Source organism: Triturus cristatus, chromosome 6 (assembly GCF_964204655.1).
Source record: "Triturus cristatus chromosome 6, aTriCri1.1, whole genome shotgun sequence".
Classification (NCBI taxonomy): domain Eukaryota; kingdom Metazoa; phylum Chordata; class Amphibia; order Caudata; family Salamandridae; genus Triturus; species Triturus cristatus.
The window spans coordinates 242,708,836-242,721,643 of NC_140589.1; positions in this window are offsets into that span (position 1 = coordinate 242,708,836).

The following is a 12,808-nucleotide window of genomic DNA, read 5'->3' on the forward strand; positions in this document are numbered from 1 at the left end:
CAGTCCTCTTCTGTACTTTTGCGGATCCAGAAGTGATCTGAGGAGGGTACTGTGTGTGCCACATTTATGCCCACTGCTAGCCTGCGGGCTGGGTAAACTCCTTGTCATTCCCTAAGCAACTGGGTAAAAGTTCAGAAGGGTGAGCCTACCCACATTTGCAGCACTTTCTGTGTGTTTTACTGTAAACAATCCTACAGCGCCCCTCTCTGTCTAAAACCAACATGGCAGATACTTCCTTCTCTGTGCAGTGGCCATGAGCCCAGTCTGGATATGTGTCCAGGGAAATGAATTACACCTCCTCTGCGGTCTCACAAAACTAGTTCTGGGGGCAGCTCCTCTCCCACTAAGCTTTGTGCCTGACTGGCGAGGGGGACAAAGCAAAGCGGCAGGCGCAGATTTTAGCTATATCCACCTGTGATAGGCTAGGCCTCTTTGAAGTTAATTGTGTTCCTGGGCAGAGCCCAGACGGGCAGACTACTAGAGAAACAAAACACCTCCCCACACCCAAGCCCTTTGTCTCAGCTCTGGGAGCAAGTTGACATTATATCGAAGGGGCTCTCCGCTACTGGGTGACAGAAAACTTTTCTAGAAGTACCTGCTCTAACCTATTAATTACAAATCCAACTTTGCCAATAAATTGGGCTTGTAAAACATATTTTAAAAGGTAAACAGTGAACTCTGTTTTCTAAGCAACATTACATTTAATATTGTATTCCAATACTTTCCTAAAAACAGCTAACCCTGCTTCAGTGAAAATGGCTTTTAGAACCTTTTCACTGTAAGCACATATATAACAATAGAGTGTACATGTCCTATGTTTAAATGCCCTATACCCTGCTATAATATGAAGTACGGCCAATTAGAGGTGACTTATTAATTTTTAAAACAAAGGGTAAGGCCTGTGAAAAGGAGTTATTTGACAGGTTACATTAGTAGGTAAAACCTGCACAGTTAGGCTAATGGTGGCAAGCCTGCAGTCAGGTTTGCATTGTCATTGCAGCGCATACCACAGGGGACATTTGACTTGTAGGCACTGGGCACACTTTGGGCACCTCTTACTAGGGACTAATAGTTGAGTTAAATATGGCAATCTCTGGGCAGTTGGGCTCAATGTTGGTAGTATTGTTTATGTTAGGCTAGAAAAACTATATCTGTGGGAATGTGTATTTTCTCATTTGTAAAGAATGTGATGAAGGTGACCTGGACTCAAGAGTAAAGAATATTGCCAGTAAATAACCTGGTCATTTGAGTTTATTTTGGGTTGCTTGAAACAAGCATAATAGAGATATGAAGCCACACATATGTTCTCACCCTTCCACATCCCAGGGCATGATCTTGCAGTGCTATGAAAACACAGAAGAAAGTACCTCTGCAGCTTCCTGATTTAAAAAAAATCTCTTTGGAGTGTGACAGCCTCAAGATGGCATTTGTCTGATCAACAGTTTGTGTGCTGGGTTTTGTGAGACTCAAATCAAACACCAGACACATTGCCATTAAAATGAAAGTTTACAACCCTAAAGAAGGTGCAAAACCAGGTTTAGCTTTTTCAAAGAGCAGCTAGAGTCCTCAAAAGAAGCAAAAAGGCAACCAAGGTAGCCAAAAAAGTGGCAATAGGGGACCACAGAAACGGTCTAAGAGCATCACAATTAGCCATGGCGCCTCCCTCAATTAGAAAATACGTCACTATATGCTGTATATATACAACTTAGTACAAGCTGGTAAGATAGCTCAGTGCTTTAATGGATGCACTGAGAGATCCCTGTGATGCTGATGCAGGTGAAAGATTTGAATTCCTATGAGTGGCCCCAGCCTCCAAAGCTCGATAAAAAAGTGCTCACTCTCTGGTTGGTAACACTGCCCTTCTACCGGCACTGTGATCAATACAAGCTTGCTGATGAAAACGCATTAAAATGAACTTGAGCAGTTGATTTTATAAATAACAAAGAGAAACAGAAGAATGACAAATAGATTGGCTGTCAAACAGCTTTTGGAAATACTTTACATAATAAACTAAAACTTATTCCCAATCAATGCTCAATCAGCTCATGATAATATTCATCATATTGACTTAGCGTGCACTGAGGTGTGCACAGATGACTGTCAGAAGATCTACAAACCCACACAATCCACGCGAGCCCTGTTACAATAAGTACAGGCACCGATACTATAACCTGACTCTATGCAGTAGGACCCCTTTCCAGCAGATTCACAGACAAATTACCCTTTCACCAGTGTGACATGTGGACCAAGAGTATTGAGGCTACGGCACATTGAATATTCACCTGCAATGTGGATGGCTGCTCCTCTCTATAGCAGATTAATGCTATGCACACTAGCCCCTCATGGTACTGGGTGGACTCGGAAGAAGAAAACGTAATATGCAGGGAGGTGTTAGAGTGTGGTTAATTGTGAAGTATGAGGTAATGTGCAGTGCGCAAGTGTATGCTAAAAAATAAAGTAATGTTTGACCGGAGCTCCCGTGTGGCGTATATTTATCTGAATGCTCCTGGGCAGGGGAAGACCCTACACCTAGTAACAAGTATAGGATATGTGCCCAAGAGCACAACACTGCTCTCCCTGAGATTTTGTGATGATATGGCAGACTAGGAATTAACTAGAGGAAAAAACAGAGGGACAGATTAACAAAGGTAAACACTGGGCAGACTCTCCTCCCTGAGTGCGGAGATGCCACTCTACACCTTACGTGTGCTCTCCAAGTGCAGAGAGTACACTCTGGGCGTGGAGCAGAATCTCGCACTCGGGCGGAGTCTGCAGATGTAAAATTACTACTCATAACTTACCTTTGTGGATACCAAAATAGGCTTTGGTCTAAGTTTACCTTTGTGAATACCGAAAGTCGTAAACTTAGGCTTTTGGTCTAAGTGTACCTGTGGGAATCGGGCCCAGTGTTTATGGCAATCTAACTGGCTAAACGTAAATTCTCTATCCTAATATCAAGAGCAGTTTTGCTGTGCAGGAGCTTGAAATGGATCTAATAGGATATCAAGACTTTCCAGTTTTGCACAAAACTTTTCCCTAACTACTCAAGTAAAAGTATATATTACGTGATAAAAGAGCAATCATATATTGGGCCACCACCTCCCCTGTTTAGGTCGAGCATTCGAGACCTCTTCTATATATTTTAGTATTTACTTTAGTATATACTTATATGTGTATGTACTTTGTGGGCTCTGGAGCTAAGCCCTAGGACTTGTCTGCTTCCGCTTAGGGACTTTTTTTCTGTTCAACTGCTTCTATTTAACTGTATTGATAGAAAACGACCAGCAGAGGTCAGTAAAATACCAGAATTGCTTTCTGCTGATGGACTTTGTGTTTTTTAATTTTTCTGGCAACTGCCTCTATTTAACTTTCTTGATCGAAAAACGACCAGCAGAGGTCAGTAAAATAACAGAATCACTTTAGCATTCTTAGATTCCAGTCCACAAAAATTGTTTGTCTTCTACAAGCACCGTAGACAATAATATTTTTTTCAAATCTTGTATTTTCAGTTATATGACCATCGAAGGCCCTGCTTTTATATTAAAAACAGAGCTTTGGACTATACCATTTTCCACTGAAAGGCAATAATTCTCTCTATGTGTTCCCATACCTGGCTTCTCACGCAGTTTGGTGCTTACTTCAGTAGATGTTTCAGGACCCAGGCTAATGTGCTGCATAGCTAAATACATATAAGGCCCCAAAAGCGAGACCAATTGCATTTCAAATGCTTGTTTTAATTTACATGTAGCATTTAGAAAACCTGAATACAAATTGTCAAGTACTTATTGCACTAGTGGGAATACACTTTTGGGTTATTAATATTTGAGAAATGGATCAAAAAAACTCTAGGAAAATCTTTGTAAGAAGTGCCAGGTCAAAAATTGCTTATATGAATAGGGAACATCTCTGAGTTCCATTTTAAGTGATGGGATGATTAAGCTATTTAGTCTAAGCCTGGGCAAAGCACTACGCTACGCTCGCGTAGTTTGCGAAGTTCGCGCTTCTTCGCACTACGCGAACTGCACGTAGCACAGTGCGAACACACGTAGCGTAGTGTTGCGGTCATTTTTTGCTTGCTCGCGGTCCTCAACGTCAAGTTGTCGACCGCAAGCAAGCAAAATGACATCCCGGCGAGACTTTTTCCTTGTTCGCGATCAGCAACATCAAGTTGGCGATCGCGAGCATGGAAAATAAACCTCCCGGCGAGATTCCCAACGCGAGGAGGTCAGGTTTCTCATTGCGAGTGGTCGCGTATGCTCGCGACCGCTCGCGATGAGAAACTACCAGTTTGCGTTGAGAAAGCTACCGCTCGAGTAAAAATCTACTCGAGCAGCAGAAAACTACAGCTCGCACTGTGCAAGATGCCATTTTCAATGATTGCACAGTGCCGGTGGCTTGTCCGCACTGTGCAATCATTGAAAACGACATCTGGCATAGTGCAAACAAGGTACTACGCAGTTCGCGAAGTGCTACGCGTAGCTCGCGTAGTGCAAACTGCACTTTGCGTAGCTTCGCGAAGTGCTACTTCGCGAACTACGCCCAGGGTTAATTTAGTCACGATGAGAGCACTAAGGGGCTGATTACGATCCTGGAAAAACCCGGTACAAACCGTGGGTTGGAGCGTTTTCTCCGTCCGACTCGTACCGGGTTGTAAATCTCTACAAACATGCAATTACGATTCGTACGGAAACACCATTTCCGTACGAATCGGAAAAAAGACCACCCGACAGAAAAATACATACAAATATGATCCGGGACACCGCGGACGTGACGTTCGGATGGAGTTAGGCATGTTTTTACGTACCAGCAATTACGATTCGCACCGACTGCAGTCCGGATGGGAATATTTTTACGGCACCCAAAAAGTGCCGGAAAAGCTAAGTACGCGGCGATGCGAGCTGATTAGGGGGCCCGGTACGTGCCGTCCCCCCCCCCGCCCCCCCTATGTACGGAGCGTACCCCCCAGCTCCCCGTATGTACGGGGCGTACCCCTGTACCCCCCAGCCCCCCGTATGTATGGAGCATACCCCCTAGCCCCCCGTATGTACGGGGCGTACCCCTGTACCCCCCAGCCCCCCCATATGTACGGGGCATACCCCTGTACCCCCCAGCCCCCCGTATGTACAGTGCAGATCCCCAGGGGGTACGCTCCGTACATACGGGGGGCTGGGGGGTACAGGGGTACGCCCCGTACATACGGGGGGCTGGGGGGGGGTACGGCGCGTACCGGGCACTTGTTTGGACATCTCCATGGATGCTATGGGAGTTCGCTCCGGACGGTCTTTTTTCCATGCAGTTGTACAATCGGACGGATGGGACGGATCGTAATTGCGCATTGGGACTTCAGTTTTCCCATTTGTACGTAAAAATGTCCGGGGACGTGTAGGAGACTTTTCCCGACCCGAGGACGTGTGGGGGAATTTTCCCAATGCGATTCGTATGGACTTTTTCCCATACGAATCGTACTTGGCAGTTTGTACGGCGCTTTTACCATTTGTACGGAAAAAAGTCCAGATTCAATTGGGTTGGGGAAATTTTTTCCAGGATCCTAATCGGCACCTAAATGTTGCCCAGGGCAAGGTTTAAAAATGAGCATGTTGTATAAAAAGACATGAATACTTCACTTCACAATGGTTAATGTGTCTTCAAAAATCCAGTTCAGCATTCTTTTTATTGCAATCAATCACTCAGTCAGGGATTTGTAGAGTAAACCTACTCATCCGTAAGGGTCTCAAGGTGGTGCAGGGGTGTGGGGGGGGGGTCTGCTGTTCAGTCAAACAGTCATGTCGTGAGGCCCTTCCTGAATTGAAGCAGCGATGGTGATTGCCTGAGATGCAGAGGAAGGGAATTCAAGGTCCTTGCAGCGAGGGAAGAGAATTAATTTGCTTCTGTAAATTTTTATATAATTATTCCAACCTCTTTCTTGGCGAGGAGAATTTCTCCTGCTCGTAATTCTTCTAAATAATGTTCTTATAAACATTTTGGACCAGATTTATCATTATTTGACACAGCACAATGCACAAAGACAACTTGCTGCGCTGTGTCATATGGAGAGAATGGGAATGTGCCATATTTAACATATGGCACAATCCTGCTCAGTATCTGTGCTAGAGCTCTCAGTGCAGCCTTGTGCCAAAGCTTGCACATTTCCGTCATGGTGCAAGGGTGCCTGAGTAGCAGGCAGGATTGCGTTTGTTCAGAGAATGATGCCTTCCCTGCCCCAAAACAATCCTTTTAGGTGCTTTCCTCTTTCTAAGTGTGCTGCAGAATGCTGCACACTTAGAAAAAGGATCAAAATGAGGAGAAATATAGATATATCTCCTTTTAGCGCCTCTGTTGGGAAGGCATAGCATTTTGATGCATTCCTAAGTTTACTTGACTGGGAATGAGTCAAAATGCATGTGAAAAACACCCACTCTCCACCCATGTAATGCCTTCCTGGTGCAGAGCAACCCAAGGCAGCAACTTGCACTGACTTGTATTACTCCAGATTGAACAAGCAGCGCATGGCTATGCAGGAAAGCTGTGCTTGGCTAAATTAATCTGATTTACGGATTGCAATGCCCTTGCGTCACCCCACATGCCGCAAGGGCAACACAGTCCTATGATAAACCTGGCCCTTTATGTACGCAAGTAGATCAATATACTCACGTAGTCTTATGTTTAATAAGATGATAAAATGCATCAGATTTTTCACTCTCCTTCTAATACATTAGTTTATATAAATGTTTCCATATCCCAGTCTGATTGCACTGAGCATTTTCTCAATTATCAACTGTTTATAACCTTTTTTGAGAAATAATTTGTTTAAGAGTCTTAGTTTGGACAAAGATGTTCTATATTTTGCTGCCCAAGTGGCCACTCTGGCAACAGCATGACATACTGCCTTTATAGGAATTGATCTTTGAGGCGTTAGGCAATGAGTCAATTGCTTGAACTAGCCTCAGATTGTAATGTGCCCCTTAACAACAACATCTGGATTGACTAACAGGGTTAATGTTACCCTAACCAAACGCCAAGATGTCCCACTCTGACAAAAGTGTTATGTTAAGCTCTGTGTTGTCAGTATAGAATTATTGTGAGATTTATTGAGCAGGGAGTCAAGGGCTTCCATGTACAAGCCAGAGAGCTTGAGTTTGAGAATTCAACCTTGGAGGACCCATTGTTACACTAAGGTATTGGAGACAGATCTGTGGTCAAAATTGCGGTTCATCCAATTAAAGATAGAGGATGTGATTTAGAGATCTATGGACAGGTTACACCGTCACAAACATGATTGATATCCTGCTCACAGTACTCCTTCCCAAGCGTGCCAGACAACCTGTTCACCATATTACAAGTGCATTATATCCAACTGCACTTGAAATACAGTGGATAGGATTTTCGTCACCTTTGTGATGGAATAACCCATCCACCAAACTCTAAATCAGGCCCAGTGTCCTCTATATGCATTGCTTCACTAAGGACATTGTAGGAGAGTAGGATCTGCTTCACATGTTTACCCCAACTTTTTGCTGGTGTTTCACTGTTTTTCGACTTTAGTCTGGCTGGGACCCTGCTATTCAGGGCCCCAGCCTAGCTGCTTCCTCTCTAAAATGATTCCATGTACTTTAGGTACAGTTCAGATTGGATCTGAGGTGCCCTTATAAGTCCCGAGTATATGGTATACTATGTACCCAGGGCATAGGTAACCTAGAGGTCTACGAGGGGCTGAAGCATGTATTATGCCACCCCTGGAAAGCCACCCAAAATGACACCACAGGTCTGCTACTGCAGCCTGGGTAAAGTGGTGCATGCACATCTTACTGAGATATAGATTACCTATATCACTATATATATATACACATATATCAACCTATAAGTCACTTCTGTGGCAGGCCTTATCAATCCTGAAGGCAGAGTGCTTGGTTCTTAAGTGAGAGGATGCCCCTGCATGAGCAGAGCCCCTCTGCAGCGTTCGGAGACCCTTCTCAGATGCTGTTTGTAGTGCAGCCTGACCATATACTCTTAAAGTGCATTATAACCAAACGGTAAATGCTAACTTTGGACTGGCTGTACAGAAACATGTTTTTTTTGGTGTCAAACACCTTGGAATCATACCCCCACACCGGTAACTGGTGTGGGAGTATGATCCCACCCTTCTAGAAGGAGAGACATGACAGCACTGGTATACCCAGTAGAAACTTAATAGAGCCCTGGCATCACAAAATGGATGCTGCAGCCACAGACACGGGTCTGACCTCCTGCTGCTGACCGAAACTCCGGCAGGGGAGGCCTGGAAAATAGGTTTCCTGTCACAGGGAGGTCTAACCACCTTCCAGACAGGCTTATGTGTATTGGGGCTGGGTGGGAGCACTCTTTGAGTGCTTTGAAGTCCTGCACTGGGAGCACATTTGGTGTCCCTGTGCATAGTCCAGCTCAAACCGGTTCAGGGGCTTCCAGATCCTGCTCTGGTGCAAAACTGGACAAAGGAAATGGGTGTAGCCACCCCTCTTTCCAAACCCTCCCATAGGTGGGTCCCCAGAGTATGTCCAACCCCCTACCTTAGTATAAATATGGGACCCGAGTCCTTAGGACTTTAGATTACCCTGGACGAAACTCTGAAACTGAATCCCGGACCTTCGACGCTCTGCTCAAGACCAGAGGACTGAAGAAATCTCCCTTGGGGTGAAGGAGTGACTCCCCTGCTTGGCAGGCACTAACAAAGCAATTTGCCAGTCTGAATCATTGAAGCTCCCGCCGGACTCCAAAGTATTTGCAGCCCAGGAAGAGGATTTCCAGACATCTCAGAGGCCGACCCGAGTCCCCAGCAAAGCTGAGACCCACAGCCCTCGTGAGTAGCGTGGAACCGGAACTCCTGGTCACCATGCATTTCTGCAAGTGCATTGACTTCTCGACGTCTCTTGAAGTCGTGCTTGGGCTGACTTGTAGCCCCCACCTCGAGCACTGAATTCACTGAAGATTGTCGGCCTGGTCATTCCAAGTGACACGTGTACCGTCGTTTTGTGTTTTGCCTTGAGGTCCCTTCGCGATCCCTGGTCCATCGACTGGTGGGTCCCTGAGGGGGTAACTTTACATTTCCTTGGGCTTTCCTGGTTGCTCCAGATGGGCCCTGGCTTCCAACCAAGTGGTGAGTCCCACAGACCTTTCTGGTCTGCACCAAAGCATCTTTCTTGTTTCTGCGTGGGATGCAGTTTCCAAGGCTTGTTGTGTCCAATCCGGGCACCGATGCTGCAGCACTCGACAACCTTTGTGGGACAGCTCGAATCCAGCTCCTGGTTGTCCTTGACACCTCCTGGACCTCGTGGCTGAAGAGTCAAGCTTCACCTCTTTCACCTGAAATCCCCCGACATCGGTGGGCATCTGCTCATCGCCTTCCTGGTAACTGGCTAGTGACCCAGACTCTGTCCCCTCTGCTTTCAGGTTCTTCTCATCTTCGATCCAGGCTTGGATCTCTTTGGACACTTCGCATCTTCACGGCGGCAGCACTTCTTCTCCAGCTCCCATTGAAATCGATGATGCGACCCGACACCAAAAGACACCTATGCACCCGGCTTCCCTGGGAGAGGTAACACAAGTACTCTGGTGCTCCCGTGGGTGCTAGCCCTAGAACCTCCTAAGTCCAAAAGGGTTGGTCCTGACTCATTTGTAAGTGTCCCTAATCTTTAAAAATCTAACCGCGACTTTCCCCATAGAAGCTAACTGGAGCTCGCGGCTGTGTTCACACACTGCACACGGCCCCCGTGGGTCCCCTGTGTCACTACCTTGGGTGGTTCTTTGGGGTGCCAGCGATTCTACAGGCTCTAGGCCTTGTGTCTAGTTATGTCGTGGTTCTTATACAACTATTTTAGTATATGGTTTGGCTCGCCCCTAGGGCCTAATGTGTATTTGTGCTATTTTACTGTGATTATTGAAGTGTAACTTATGTGTTTTGACCTAAAGTCTCATAAAGGGACTAGGAGGGTGTGTTTAGTAATAAATACATATATTTTATATATATACCTGGTGTGGATATCTTTCATGTAGTGACTCAACATATTATAGACTGGTAAAACAAGCTGCTTTACATTCCTTCAAGACTTAGCCTGAAGGCTGCTCTCCATAGCTACCACTAGGATAGCTTTCAATAAAGGTTGTCTTCAACCTATAACCAATAAGGGGTTGTTTGGACTGATACAAGGTGCCCACTATAACTAGTGGACAGCATACATCAGGCCAACTTCTCACAGATATTACCCAGGATACAATGATTTACTGTGTTAAAAGCCACTGACAGGTCCAGTGTGGTTAGAGAACCAGAACTTGTGGGAAGAGCATCATCAATTATTTTAAAATGACAGGTTTTGTGCCATCTGGCCAGAAACCTGGTTGACCATGATCCAATAAGTTGTTGTCCATGAATAATTGTTTGGGCGATGTCACACGCAGATTTCTAACAATTTTACTAGAAAGGGTAAGTTCAACACTAGGTGAAAGTTGTTCATCTCCTCAATTCGAGAGCCAATTTCTTTATGAGAAGAGTGACTTTACCAATTTTAAGGCAATCCGGGACTCTTGTTTTCAGCCTATGGGGCATTGATTAAGTTTCTACAGTAACGTTTAGCAAAGGGCCTTATGTCTTTTAGAACACAAATGTTGATGAGCAAGAAGTGAGATGAAGGTCTTTTTTTGATTGGGGTATGCATGATTGTATTATGGGTGTCTTGACAGAATTCTCCCAAAGAAGTGTTTCCTTTCTCTTCTTTTTTACAATTTGATTAGTCTTCACAGGTATTTACTAACATAAAGCTCCTTCTGTTTCACCTTTTCAGTAAAGAAATTTACAAATGTTTTGCAACTCCCCTTGGTTTTGTAATTAAAATCTTAGGGCCTGATTTAGATCTTGGCGGTTTTACAGCTGGTCCCCCGCGACATTGGTCCCAAGTATTCTATCAAGTTGACGGTGCCCCGCCCACAATATTTAGATGTTGCGACAATAGACATGAGACTTCTACAGTGGCGGTCTTCTCTGCTGGCTATCATTACTCTGTCGCCATCAGGACAGCAGGATTGTGCTGAGCCGATTTAGATGTTCCCGTCAAGCTGGTGGTGTCCTGGGGGCAGAGTCTTGATACCTCAAGACTCTGCCCCCAGGACACCACCAGCTTGACGGGAACATCTAAATCGGCTCTGGGGCAATGGTGGTGTGGAGACAGGTATGTACTACATATTTAATTTAAAATCTCAATATATGTATATTTTGTGTACATGTCAATATGTACATGTAGGTAATGTGTACTGGTCATTGTTTTTACATATAACATTACATACCAATAACTTGCACACATCATTGACTGTACACCCACACCCACCACAAAAACCTACCTTAGAATCCGGTGAAAATAGGGTGGCTGAGCATCATGGTCAAGTAGTAGCAGCACACCAAGGACCTGGACAATGGCTTTGAAGACGGAATCAGTGGTGGAAACCTGAGAAAAGGTGAGTCTGCACCCATTTTTCTTCGTTTCCACCAACCTAAGCTTGGAGGTGTCTCTGCCACAGTTGCCTCAACAGAAAGGAACTTTGTTAGCTGAATAGAGGGAATCTTGCCTGGAATCCCTTCAACAGTTGCTGCAGTCTCTAAAGCCGTTGACGCAGGAGAGATATCCTGGCTGAGTCGGCAGGACCGCAGCAGTCTTCACTCCAGTGCCCAGTCAACATCTAATCAGGTGGGTGGACCATTAAGGTGACGGGCTGGAAGACCGTCAAAAAGCAGCAGCAGGACCAGATCTAACCCAGGTCCTTAGTAAAGCTAATGCAAAGTTACTTCACAGTTTTGAATAGCTTTTAGGGGGAGGTTTTTGGCTTGTTCCTAATACAATCTGACTTAAATTGCCTTGAAAATATGTTTTTATGAATGTTACTTTTATTTGAGAAATATTTTTGTCACCAAACACATTATATGACTCTAGGCTATTACTTTCTTTATTGTCTATTAAAAACCATTAGGCCACCATTTAAGCTTTGGAATATGTTAGTTTTGAAAATCCATGCTATGATTTTAGACATTGATTCAGCATAGCAGCCTGTGTGCAGATTAACATTTTGACCAGGAGGTATATCTTTCAAAAAGGAGGTGATTTTAAATGTTGGGTTTTTGTGATTTATGTTTTTGAGATGTGTTACCCATTATGAAGGAGTTCTAGGGTGACATTTGTTAGTGATTTCTGAAGATTTATGAAAAAGTAAGAGTGACGTGGAGTAGGTCGTTTTCAGAATAGTCTAAATGAATTGGCCTTACCCTTTTAAATGTACACAATTTAGACCTACAAGATGGAGCCTTACATGTGCAGCTGTTATACAGAGGTGTGTGGGATCACTGCAACCTTAATGTAAGTGTTAGTGTCACATGAATCAGGTTCATAGGAAGCAATCAATTTTTTCTGTGACAAATTCAATGAGTTGTTACATGACCATTAACATGTCTTCTGAAGGGTGGTAGGTGATATCAACTTTAGAGAATTTAGAGCTCCCTGTTTTTATATCCATATATGTAATTTTGTAAGGTGTGGAATTTGTCACAACTCCTCCATCAGTTTTTTCCTATTCTTACAAGTCCGATCATAAGGACTTCTGTTGTCTTCACTGTTATGCTGAGCAGGTCCATCACTGGCTAAAGAGCATCATCAATTGGTGTTGGGAAAAAGAGGCCAATGTCTTAAGGTTCGTATTTAGCTACCCTCCTGCAGTTATATAATAATCCTTTTAGAGAGGAGTTCAGTGAGCTGTTCACGGAGAACCGTGTAGTCTTCATTTCGATTGATGTTGT